Source organism: Tachyglossus aculeatus, chromosome 16 (assembly GCF_015852505.1).
Source record: "Tachyglossus aculeatus isolate mTacAcu1 chromosome 16, mTacAcu1.pri, whole genome shotgun sequence".
Taxonomy (NCBI): domain Eukaryota; kingdom Metazoa; phylum Chordata; class Mammalia; order Monotremata; family Tachyglossidae; genus Tachyglossus; species Tachyglossus aculeatus.
The window spans coordinates 45,242,175-45,254,197 of NC_052081.1; positions in this window are offsets into that span (position 1 = coordinate 45,242,175).

A 12,023-nucleotide genomic window follows, 5' to 3' on the forward strand; every position below is an offset into this window, starting at 1 on the left:
TGCAACTATATACCCTTGGGGGATTTGTGTCTATCATAAATGTTATTTATGACCATTGGCTTCTGTTACAAGGTTTTTGGCTATCTTGTTACTGGACTCATTATTGTTGGATTCATAACTGGACCAAGATAAGTGATACTTTTTTTTACTCAAATCTAGCTAAACAGTCACTGATTTCAGAGAAACTAACCTAACCGTGAAGTTGGTTCTCCTATATTTTGGAGAGTAAATTCTGTTCTATGAAATTATAAGAGGCAAGAGTGCTGAGAACACACAGGTCCTATATACGTGAATTTATACACTCTTCAAAGTAGGAAAATCCAGAGAGAGAGAGAGAGAGAACAGTTGATTCATACTAATAAAAACTGCAAGAAGCATCCAAACAAACCAGGGTGTTCATTAAAGTATAATGTTCTTCTAACAGGACATCTCTATTATTGTGACTAAATAGGTTTTGAGTAACTGACTATTATCAAGTTTATTCTCTGTGGCAGTTCAAATTCAGTTTTCAACTATCCTCTAATCATCCCACTATTAAAGCAAATCACCAGGCAGAGTGCAACAAATGAGTCACATAATTGCGTTAAATGAAAATACACTCAGTATGGATTGAAGCATTATTTTCTGTCGAAATGCACAGTATCTGTGGTTCATGAAAATTAACGTATATTTATGTTTGTGTGTGTATATCTTGATACACACACACATATATATGTATATACATATATTAAATTATGATTAGCAGCACTGGCATTAGCAGTCTCTCCAATAAAGTGACAACATTTTCTAAGTTTGAGAATGTACTAAATACCATGAATTGCAATCACACTTTTATTTCCCAAAGCACTTTCTCACAAATTACCCCGTTTTAACTTCACAACATCTCGGGGGGACAAGATTATCCCCATTTTACAGAAGAATAGACAAACTCAAAAAGTTCAGTAACTTGTCTGCAACTACTCAGCAGGCCGGTAGTAGAGCTGGGATTAGACCCCAGATTTTCTGATTCTCAGACATAGGCTCTTTCCATTACATCACACTGTCTCTCACACTGCTAAACCTGGACTTGGTTCAAAGGAACACTTTGACTCATATTCTCCCAATATCCTTAAACTCCCCTCAGAAACTGAGGCACCTTTGGAAACTGTATCACTTTCTTTCTTTCAAATACACAATACAGTCAGTTCTCCCAAAATGCAAGTTTGTTCTATATGCTGTAGATGTGTACCTGAAGAGAACACAATGCAATGTGGGAAGAAAGTTATGCATACGCATAGTGTGGTTTAAGAGAAGTAGTGTGGTTCAGTGGAAAGAGCACAGGCTTGGGAGCCAGAGATCATGGGTTCTAATCCTGGCTCCGCCACTTGTCAGCTGGGTGACTTTGGGCAAGTCACTTAACTTCTCTGGGCCTCAGTTACCTCATCTGTAAAATGGGGATTAAGACTGTGAGCCCTATATGGGACAACCTGATCACCTGTACTCCCCCGCCCCCCCAGCCAGTGCTTAGAACAGTGTTCTGCACATAGTAAGCGCTTAACAAATGCCATTATTAATGTGTGCTGTGTATAACCACCTAAATTTTCCTTAATAAGGGATTCTCCAAGAATGTAAAAACTACTGCAAAATGAGAGAACTGACTGCATTTATATTCAACTCTTCAACATCTAGTAGTTCATTATCCAGCTTGGATCATCCAAACCCCTGGCTTCCCTTCTATATCCTCCTTGCTGGCTACCTTTTGGGCATTTCATTTTTACCTGCGCTTTCACCAGAAGATGGATAGGAAAAATGAAAGGAACTGAAACTCAAAGCCAATCGATGTGGTTCCTCGTTAGCAACTCTGGTAGCCTGCCAAAGGTTGAAATTATTGGCTAAAGTGCTCGGATTTTTCCTGGTCCCCATAATCACTGCTAATCCAGAATTGACTGTAGTAAATTACTGAATCAGTGGCCTAATCAGTGCTTGCCAACCTTTCTTGGTGGGCGGGGGTGGTGGTGGGGGTGAAATCCTGAGTTAAGGAAATTTCTCTTTGAGGTACTCACCATGACCAATGCTGAGCACATGCATAAATCAGCAAGAACACGATTGCTTCTTCTGACACTGCATCCACGCTGCATCCAGAAAGGATTATTTCTGCCGCCATGTCCTGGTCAAAATGTGACATGATAACAAGGATTTAGGTAAAATTGAAAATACTAATATACAGTTAATAATGCAAACGTTATTTCTGTCACACAAAATGCAACTCCCATTAAAGTGAATTTTAAGAAAGGATTCAACACCTCAAATCCAAAATTAAAGGGCACAGACCAAATACACTCCACTACAATAAACCAGGAAAGTTTAAAGGTCCAAAGGCAGGCTTGAGTGCTATAAGAGCAAAAGGGCTCCTCAAATTTTGTTTCAGAACCAAGTACATTAATACTCCTTTTAAAGTACTATACAAAAAGCATAAGACTTTTATGTAAGCTTCTGTCCTGCTCTCCTGGTGTGGGAATCACTTTTATAAAAATGATTACATATCATTGTTACGGTTTTCTCCATTTCAACTACTCTCTCGCAAAATACTATAAATGTAATGGGAAAATCTTAACTGTTACAGTTTGAGAGCTTTCAGACTTCTTGCACATGCATTTTTTGTTGCCATCCTAAGAGGCATCAGCAATTAGTTCTGGAACCAAAATATGCTATTTCCCTACCTCGCAACATATGCTTTCATAGCCCATATATTAAAGTACTTTCTTGAGCTGCTTGGTCAAGCTACATATCCCCATTTAATTTCTTTTTTCCTTTGTGTTCTCCATTACCATCTCATAAAATTTCTTCTTTGGCTTATTTGTATTTATGTCATATTCACAATTGTTTGAAAAGGTTTAGAGGTTGTCCTGTCTAGGGACAAGAAAAGGGATTAGGTGATTTCTCAAAGTCCAGCAAGAAGCAGCGTGGTCTAGTTGTTAGAGAATAGTTTCATTATTAATTTTTTTTTACAAATATAAACATAGATGAATAGAGACTTAGTGCCCTCTGTTGAGGCAAAAGAGATATTGCAATATCTTAGTGAAGGCCAAGGGAAAGAAAAATTAAAGCTATAAATCTTCAAAAACTTTGGTACGGTGCTCTGCACAGAATAAGCACTCAATAAATACAACTGAATGTATGCATTAATGAATTAAATAACCCTTATGAATCCTTTTTATTCCTTGTCTCACAATGACAAGATGGTAAGATGATAAGATGTTTTCTTTGGCTTATTAGTATTTAAGTCATATAGCTTGGTTCCGGAATTTCAGTGAATTCCTTAGCCCCAAAGGGATCCGGTCTGAACCATGTCAGAGCTCTCTCTGGAACCCATTAAACTGGTGGAGGTCCCCTCAAAGACCTATGAAGTCCTGTCAGCCCCACCCAGTATAACCTGATTTTTTTTCTATCCCAGTGATAATAATAATAATAATGGTATTTGTTAAGCATGTACTATGTGCCAGGCACTGTTCTAAATGCTGGGGTAGATACAAGATAATCAGGTTGGACACAGTCCCTGTCCCACACAGGGCTTACACTCTTAATCTCCATTTTACAGATGGGGGAGCACTTAGAACAGAGCTCTGCACATAGTAAGCGCTTAACAAATGCCATCATTATTATTATGGGGGAATCAATCAATCGTATTTATTGAGCACTTACTGTATGCAGAGCACTGTACTAAGCGCTTGGGAAGTACAAATTGGCAACACATAGAGATAGTCCCTACCCAACAGTGGGCTCACAGTCTAGAACGGGGAGACAGAGAACAAAACCAAACATATTAACAAAATAAAATAAATAGAATTTATTTCTATTGAAACGGAGGCACACAGAAGTTAAAGCAATTTGCCCAAGGTCACACAGCAAATGGCGCAGGCGGAATTAGAACCCACAACCTTCTGACTCCGAGGCCCATGCTCTATCATTCATTCAATCATATTTATTTTACTTGTACATATTCTAGTCTATTTATTTTATTTTGTTAGTATGTTTGGTTCTGTTCTCTTTCTCCCCCTTTTGGACTGTGAGCCCACTGTTGGGTAGGGACTGTCTATGTTGCCAACTTGTACTTCCCAAGCGCTTAGTACAGTGCTCTGCACACAGTAAGCGCTCAATAAATACAGTTGATGATTGATGATATTTATTGAGCGCTCACTGTGTGCAGAGCACTGTACTAAGCGCTTGGGAGGCTACGCTGCCTCAGTGCTTGACACATAGTTAGCACTAACAAATACAGTGACAATTATTATTCTAATCCCTTAGTCCCCACACGATTCACATTTCCCCGGAACCTGCAAGCATGACATCAGAAGCTTGAACACAAACCATCACGGGGAGCTGTGTCATCATCACAGGGCTCCTGTTCCAATCTTGCAGTTCTAATAATAACCGTGGCATTTACTATGTGCGAAGCACTGTATACGAAGCACGGGGGAGGAGACAAGACAATCGGGGCCGACACGGACTTTGCTCCACGTGGCCCTCCCAATCTATCATTTTCCTTATTATCTAATCACAAGTACTGAACACCCAAATAGGCATCACTGGGTGCTACTAGGCGGTTAATGGAAAAATCAGCCTCCGCCCTTTAGGAACTCACCTTCACCTTCCCTTTTTCGCTCGCCACCCCGTTGGTAAAATGGTGGCATAAAGATTAAGCACCTGGGGCCACTGAATTTATCCAGAGAAGCAGCGTGGCTCGGTGGGAAGAGCCTGGGCTTTAGAATCAGGGGTCATGGGTTCAAATCCCAGCTCCGCCAACTGTCATCATCAATCGTATTTATTGAGCGCTTACTATGTGCAGAGCACTCTACTAAGCGCTTGGGAAGTACAAATTGGCAACATATAGAGACAGTCCCCACCTAACAGTGGGCTCACAGTCTAAAAGGTCAGCTAGTCACTTAACTTCTCTGGGCCTCAGTTCCCTCATCTGTAAAATGGGGATTAATAATAATAATAGTGGCATTTGTTAAGCGCTTACTATGTGAAAAGCACTGTTCTAAGCATTTGGAAGGATACAACATGATGAGGTGAGATTGTCCCATGTGGGGCTCACCGTCTTAATCCCCATTTCACAGATGAGGGAACTGAGGCACAGAGACGTGAAATGACTTGCCCAAAGTCACACGGCTGACAAGTGGCAGAGGCGGAATTTGAACTCATGACCTTTGCCTCCCAAGTCCGTGCTCTTTCCAGTGAGCCACGCTGCTTCTCATTAAGACTGTGAACCCCCCGCTGTGGGACAACCTGATCACCTTGTAACCTCCCCAGCGCTTAGAACAGTGCTTTGCACATAGTAAGCGCTTAATAGATATTATTATTATTATTATTATCCCACCTGCTGGGGACTTGAAACAGGTCCTCTCGGGAATGCTGCTGGAAAAAACTGGCCCATCAATTCCCCAGACCCAAGCTGGAAGCACCCAAGGCATTTTCCAGCTTCACCTCGGAAATTGACCTGTGCTAAACTAACGAGTCCAAGGTGGGCAAGTAATTATTACAGCAGGAGGGAGGGTTGCAAAGCACCTCGCCAAGGTTTTATTTTTGCCCCACCTCTCCCTAATTCCGGAGGCCACGTGAGCCGCTCAATGCAACTGCTGCTTTGCCGTTTTTGGTTTTTTTTTTTTGGATCATAATGATGGTATTTGTTAAGCGCTTCATTCATTCATTCAATCGTATTTATTGAGCACTTACTGTGTGCAGAGCACTGAACTAAGAGCTTGGGAAGTACAAGTGGGCAACATATAGAGACAGTCCCTACCCAACAGCGGGCTCACAGTCTAGAGGGGGAGACAGACAACAAAGCAAGACATATTAACAAAATAAAATAGAATAATCAATCAATTAATCAATCAATCGCATTTATTGAGCGCTTACTGTGTGCAGAGCACTGGACTAAGCGCTTGGGAAGCACAAGTGGGCAACATATAGAGACGGTCGCTACCCAACAGCAGGCTCACAGTCTAGAAGGGGGAGACAGACAACAAAGCAAGACTTATTAACAAAATAAAATAGAATAATCAATCAATTAATCAATCAATCGTATTTATTGAGCGCTTACTGTGTGCAGAGCACTGGACTAAGCGCTTGGGAAGTACAAGTCGGCAACACATAGAGACAGTCCCTACCCAACAGCGGGCTCACAGTCTAAAAGGGGGAGACAGAGAACAAAACCAAACATACTAACAAAATAAAATAAAATAACAATAAAATAATAAAATAAAAATAATAAATATGTACAAGTAAAATAAATAGAGAAATAAATACGTACAAACATAGATACATATATACAGGTGCTGCGGGGAGGGGAAGGAGGTAAGGCAGGGGGATAATAATAATAATAACGGCATTTGTTAAGCGCTTACTACGTGCCAAGCACTGTTCTAAGCGCTGGGGTAGATTCAAGGTAATCAGGGTGTCCCACATAGGGCTCACAGGCTTCAGCCCCATTTTACAGATGAGGGAATTGAGGCCCAGAGAAGTTAAGTGACTTGCCCAAAGTCACACACCTGACAAGTGGCAGAAGCGAGATTAGAACCCACGACCTCTGACTCCCAAGCCCGGGCTCTTTCCACTAAGCGACACTGCTTCTCTGAATCAGGCACTGTACTGAGTGCTGGGGCAGAACAGCATGGCATAGTGGATTAGATGATGATGATGATCATCATCATCAATCGTATTTATTGAGCATTTACTGTGTGCAGAGCGCTGTACTAAGCGCTTGGGAAGTACAAGTTGGCAACAAGTTGATAGTATTTGTTAAGCGCTTACTATGTGCCAAGCACTGTTCTAGGCACTGGGGGCGATCCCACGTGGGGCTCACAGTCTCAATCCCCATTTTCCAGATAAGGGAACTGAGGCCCAGAGAAGTGAAGTGACTTTCCCAAGGTCACACAGCAGACAGAGGAGCGGGGATTAGAACCCACGACCTCTGAGTTCCAAACCCGGGCTCTTTCCACTAAGTCATGCTGCTTAGAGCACGGGACTGGGAGTTTTAAGGTCATGGGTTCTAATCCCGACTCTGCTACTTACCTGCTGGGTGACCTGAGGCAAATCACTCCACTTCTCTGTGCCTCAGTTACCTCATCTGGAAAATGAAGTTTGAGTCGGGAGTCCCGCGTGGGGCAGGAACTGTGTCCAACCCCATTTGTTTGTATCTACCTCAGGGCTTAGTACAGTGCCTAGCACATAGTAAGTGCTTAGCAAATGCCATTATTATTATTATTTTACAAGATAATCAGATCAGGCAGAGTCCCTTTGTGGGCAGGGACTGTGCTTACTTATTGTTCATTCATTCATTCAATCGTATTTATTGAGCGCTTACTGTGTGCAGAGCACTGTACTAAGCGTTTGGGAAGTACAAGTTAGCAACATATAGAGACAGTCCCTACCCAACAAGGGGCTCACAGTCTAGAAGCAGCGTGGCTCAGTGGAAAGACCCCGCGCTTTGGAGTCAGAGGTCATGGGTTCAAATCCTGACTCTGCCAAGTGTCAGCTGTGTGACTTTGGGCAAGTCACTTCGCTTCTCTGGGCCTCAGTTACCTCATCTGTAAAATGGGGATTAAAACTGTGAGCCCCCTGTGGGACAACCTGATCACCTTATAACCACCCCAGCGCTTAGAACAGTGCTTTGCACATAGTAAGCGCTTAACAAATGCCATCATCATCATTATTATTATTATTAGAAGGAGGAGACACAACAGAACAAAACATGTGGACAGGTGATGGCAGTAAGATAAGCAGGTGATGACATCGAGAGACGTTAACAATTAACATTCGATGGGAATAAAATTAGCAGATGATGACATCACAGGGAGCAGTTAACAATTAACATGCAGAAGTGACCATAAAATAGGCAGAAGAATGAATTGTCCATAGGTCAGTCAAATCAGATCAAAGAGGTTAATGGCAAGGAGAGTCCAGGGGCTCTTGGCAAAAATGTCTCTGTTGTATTGTCCTCTCCCGAATGCTCTGTACAGTGCTTTGCACATAGTAAGCGCTCATAAAATACGAATGAGTCAATGAAGTCTCACGTGAGGCTCACAGTCTTAATCCCCATTTTACAGATGAGGCAACTGAGGCACGGAGAAGTGAAACGACTTGCCCAAGGTCCCACAGCAGACAAGTGGTGGAGCATCAGTTCCCCCATCTGTAAAATGGAGATTGAGCGTCCAAACCGATTTATTTGTATCTACCCTGGCGTTTAGAACAGTGTTTGGCACATAGTGAGTGCTTAACAAGAATAATAATAATTATTATAATAATAAAAGGGACGGGCTGAGAGGTCTGATAGAGGCTGGGCCTGTGAGCCGGAAGGTCATGGGTTCTAATCCCCACTCCACCATTTGTCTGCTGTGTGGCCTTGGGCAACTCATTTCACTTCTCTGTGCCTCAGTTCCCTCATCTGTAAAATGGGGATGAAGACTGTGAGCCCCACGTGGGACAACCTGATCACCTTGTAAACTCCCCTGCGCTTAGAACAGTGCTTTGCACATAGTAAGCGCTTAATAAATGCCATTATTATTATTATCAACTCCGATGCACACCTCTACTTGAAGTTTATTTTTTAAGATATTAAGTAGAAACTTGGGCTGAGAGATCGAGGTTGTAGGAGAATTGTCTGGTGATGGAGGCTGGATTGTAAAAGCTTTCAAGTTGGGTCAGAACTTTTTTGTTTGTTTTGTAATATTATTTAAGGGCTTACTATATGCTAGCCATTGTACAGGGCACCTACCAAGCTAGAGCCAAGGGAGAGATACAGGCCAAAAAGGGAGCAGGAAAGAAGCAAGGGCCATCGAGCCTCTGGGCTGGGAATAATAATAATAATAATGATGATATTTATTTGTCAAGGGCTTCCAATATGCCAGGCACTGTACTAAGCGCTGGGGTGGATACAAACTTTAGAGAAACATTGTGACTTAGTGGTAAGAGCCCAGACTTTGGAGTCAGAGGACGAAGGTTCTAATACCAGCTGCGCCACTTGTCTGATGTGTGGCCTTGGGCAAGCCGATTCACTTTTCTGTGCCTCAGTTACCTCATCTGTAAAATGGGGATTAAGACTGTGAGCCCCACGTGGGACAACCTGATGACCTTGTATCTACCCCAGCGCTTGGTGCGGTGCTTGGCGCACAGTAAGTGCTTAACAAATACCACAAGTATTATTATTAAACTTTGAAGCTGTGCAAAATTGAAAATGTCCATTTTTTTGAAGAGTATGGTACAGTGTATTTTCAAAGGCTACACTGTACTGAAAGACTATTTTTGCCCCAGTACTTTAGCATTTTTGAAGCAAAAAGGTAATAATAATGGTGGCATTTATTAAGTGCTTACTATGAGCAAAGCGCTGTTCTAAGTGCTGGGGGAGGTTACAAGGTGATCAGGTTGTCCCACAGGGGCCTCACAGTCTTAGTCCCCATTTTACAGATGAGGTATCTGAGGCCCAGTGAAATTAAGTGACTTGCCCAAAGTCACACAGTTGACAATTGGCAGAGCCAGAATTTGAACCCGTGACCTCTGACTCCAAAGCCCGTGCTCTTTCCACTGAGCCACGCTGCTTCTCTATACATAGTCTTAGGTATATAGTCTTATCGAGGCTTTTATTACTCTGTTGATTCTTCATTTAAAAAGCAAGTCTTGAGGAATTTAAATTTAAAGCCACGGGGTTGACCATCTAAAGGTGTGGGAAAAAAGGAATTAAATCCTCGTTTTACAGATAAGGAAACAATGGTATTTATTTAGTGCTTATTATGTGCAGAGCACTGTAATAATAATAATGATGGCATTTATTAAGCACTTACTATGTGCAAAGCACTGTTCTAAGTGCTGTACTAAGTGCTCGACAGAGTACAATGCAACAGAATTAGCAGACATGTTCCCTGCCCACAACAACTTAACAGCCTTTAATGTTCAGTGCAGTGGAACTGAAGCCCTCTACTTGAAGTTTATTTTTTAAGATATTAAGTAGAAACTTGGGTTGAGAGATAAAGGTTGTAGGAGAATTGTCTGGTGATGGAGGCTGGATTGTAAAAGCTTTCAATTTGGGCCACAACTTTTTTGTTTTGTAATATTATTTAAGGGATTACTATAATAATCATGATAGCATTTATTAAGCACTTACTGTGTGCAAAGCACTGTTCTAAGCACTGGGCACTGTTCTAAGCATGTGCTAGCCACTGTACTAAGCACTGGTGTAGGTACAAGGCAATCAGGTTGACACTCTTGGTTTCCTCCTCTTTAAATAGCAATGCAGAGGAGTGTCAAATACAAAGTGCTACTGCCTATAAGTGGTGAATCACTTTTCCAATCCACCAAGCAATAAATTGAATTAAGATGTTTTTGAAGACCTGAGAAGTGTAACTAGGTGGTTGAGTATGCCTTGTACCTTTCCTTTAAAGGGTTCGAAACATTTTCATATATAGGACCTTGTTTATTCTACCAGCAGCCGTGAGAGAGGAAGGTATTAATCTGGGGCTACAGGTGGGGAAACTGAGACAACATCAGATCCTTATGGGGGATTTGTCTGGGGCTTCTGTGAAATTTACCCTAATCATTCATTCATTCAATCGTATTTACTGAGCACTGTGTGCAGAGCACTGTACTAAGCACTTGGGATGTACAAATTGGCAACATATAGAGACGGTCCCTACCCAACAATGGGCTCACAGTCTAGAAGGGGGAGACAGACAACAGAAGACGTGGACAGGTGTCAAATCATTCATTCATTCATTCAATCGTATTTATTGAGCACTTACTGTGTGCACAGCACTGTACTACGCGCTTGGGAATTACAAGTTGGCAACATATAGAGACAGTCCCTACCCAACAACGGGCTCACAGTCTAGAAGGGGGAGACAGACAACAGAACAAAACATGTGGACAGGTGTCAAGTCATCAGAATAAATAGAAGTAAAGCTACATGCACATCATTAACAAAATAAATAGAATAGTAACTATTTATAAGTAAAATAAAGAGTAATAAATCTGTACAAACATATATACGGGTGCTGTGGGGAGGGGAAGGAGGTGGGGCAGGGGGCATGGGGAGGAGGAGAGGAAAAAGGGGGCTCAGTCTGGGAGGGGGCTCATAGGTGCTCAAGACCCAAACCACAGTGGGTCACAAAACTGTAGACCAGATTTGGGCTGGCCTATACTTACTCCACTTTAGTCTTCTCAAACTTGGAGGGGGGTAGTTGATCGCTCCACAAAAAGAATTCAAAGTCCACCAGAATCAAAGCTGGCTGATGAGAAAAATGAGGGAATTCCAAACAAAGCAGTGTGTCCTAGTGGGTAGAGCACGGGCCCGAAGGGACCTGGTTCTAATGCCAGCTCTGCTGCTTGTCTGCTGTGTGACCTTGGGCAAGTCATTTAACTTCTCTGTGCCTGTTACTTCGTTTGTGAAATGGGGATTAAGACTGTGAGCCCTTGTCTCAGACTGGGACTGTGTTCAACCTAATTACCTTGTATCTACCCCAGCACTTAGTACGGTGCCTTGCACATACTAAGCACTTAAATACCACAATTATTACCATTATTATTATCTACCCCAGCACTTAGTACAGAGTAGACAGTTAACAAATATCATTTTTAAAAAAGGCAAAAGAAGATAGTCTTTAAAGATATCATGAAATACTCCCTGCATTTGGGCAGTACAGCAGAAGGCCCGTCGGCCTGGTACTACACACAATGGGGTTCTTTCAGAGCAGAGATTTCAGGAAGATCATGAAACCAAGGGACAGAATACAACACAGTGGCAGGCGCTACAGGTGGCAAATCAGATCCAGCCTCAGTGGTCCATGACAAATGCAAGGGTGGGACATTTTACTCATGTTCACCAGGGCAGAACGCTGACTTGGGACTCCTCCCGCCTCAGCACTACAGTGAGTACATGAGGGGTGGGTGGTTAGACATGAAAATTTAAAACTCACAGATAGGCCTGGGACTGACCATTCTAGAGCTAAGTGTAGGCTCTGAGTCCCGAAGGTGGAAATCCAAACAATCAGGGG